This window comes from Schistocerca serialis, chromosome 4 (genome assembly GCF_023864345.2).
Source record: "Schistocerca serialis cubense isolate TAMUIC-IGC-003099 chromosome 4, iqSchSeri2.2, whole genome shotgun sequence".
Lineage (NCBI taxonomy): Eukaryota > Metazoa > Arthropoda > Insecta > Orthoptera > Acrididae > Schistocerca > Schistocerca serialis.
Window position 1 is genome coordinate 186,250,887 of NC_064641.1, and position 1,984 is coordinate 186,252,870.

Here is a 1,984-nt window from a genome sequence, read left to right on the forward strand (position 1 = left end):
TAATAGTTACAGGAAGACACGAGGACGTATATTAGTATTTACGAAACGGTATCCTAGCTATGTGTAGGTATGTATTATACCTATGCATCTCGAGTTTTGTCTTTTTGTTACTGTTAGATACGACGTTCTAACACGAGGGTTGTAACTTTTAAATTTTTCATTTTTGGAACACAGCCTGCGATTAGATTAGAAAAAGAAGCGGCTAAACTTTCTGCAGGACCCGGCCATCGTTTTGCTGGACAATGCCCGAGTGCATAATACGCAAGTTGTGACTGATTTGTTCGAATGATGGGGCTGAGCAGTGCTGTAGGACCTACCATACTCCCCAGTCGCAAGCCACTGTGACTTCAAACTGATTCCTAAATTGAAGGTAGCACTTCAGAAATTCTGTTCAAAACTCTTATAGGCATTTGAGGTATCAACGCAACTAGCGCTGCTAAGGGTATCCTACCACCAAATCGCTGGTAACGGGTTTTACACAATGTTGGTGACTACTTCGAATAACAGTAAAATTTTTAAACTTATCAGTTTCTATAAGTTGTAAATAAATAGTTACAACTATTAAAGTTCCAAATTTCGTAGTATGTTACTGTTACAGTTCTCACAACCACTACAATTCCGTCCACTTTATATTTTAGATTACGAGCTATGACGACCATAAATTCTTTACCTTCCCAATCTCATCTCCCATCAGCTAAATAAACAGAAATTCACTGTACTTGTTTCCCTTTCTACCCGAAAAGCTTATGACCGGGAGTGGCATTCTGGGCTGCTCTTCAGGCTAGAAACTTTAATGTAGCTTGATAGTCCATGACTGGCATTTCATCTTTTATTAGGCGATTGGACTTAATTCAGGGTGTAATCGAGTCCTTCTTGAGTAAAGCTAGTTTTATCGTGTCTTAAACTACATTAATACAAATGGGATACCTGCCAGAGTACTAACATCTGGATTGGCAAGCCATCGTTTCAGTTTATTATCGGATTCTTGCTACACGTTTAACCCTGGTACAGTAGTCTGGTGTGGGCTAAGGCAACTAGAATCTCCCCAGAACACCGCAGGGCTGTCTGATGTACCTGCTCGACTTTGTTAAAATACCCCAAGGCTGTCTGTTCACGGAGTCCGCCTCTTGGAACCTTGAATGGGGTCGCTGGGGCGGCGACATACGGCATTTTCGCTGCTTCAGAACGCTAGTGAATGTCAGAGCATGAGCCCCGAGTGTCTCACTTAGGAGCGCTGGTCCGCAGCTCGTGGTCGTGCGGTAGCGTTCTCGCTTCCCGCGCCCGGGTTCCCGGGTTCGATTCCCAGCGGGGTCAGGGATTTTCTCTGCCTCGTGATGACTAGGTGTTGTGTGATGTCCTTAGGTTAGTTAGGTTTAAGTAGTTCTAAGTTCTAGGGGACTGATGACCATAGATGTTAAGTCCCATAGTGCTAAGAGCCATTTTTTTAGGAGCGCTGTTTCACTTAGGAGCGCAGTCTGCAGTTTCGCCGACAACCCTGGGCAAAGTGCGGATAGCAACCGGATGAAGCACAAGGCAGGCTCAGTTAAGTTGCGCAAACTGCTGGTAAACTTTTTAGTCGCCTAGTGGGAATGCAGCATACGGTTGCCAGTTAGGTGTTTCATGTTTCCCGATTCGCCTGGTTGTTGCCACGCCTGGGTAGTTTACTTCAGGCCATATGGAACCGATAGCTCAGCAGTCAGTATTAAAATGTCTCTGGTGAAAGAGAAAGCCATCAGCTTTCTGTTCATTGATCAGAGATCTAATATTGTAGAGCAGTGAGAATTTGTTCATATTATTTAACTTTGATTGGCGGAAGGGCGACGCAAGTTTTAGGAAGGGTGGGGTGGAGAGCCTTTGAGGTGAGCTGGTGAGTAGTGAGTTGCCATTCTGAGGCATACTCTGATTCTGACCCGGATTCGGAGTCTGACCGGCAGTCTTCCGAGGCGAGGATCCAGACGTGAGCTTTCGATTTCCTGCATTCGGT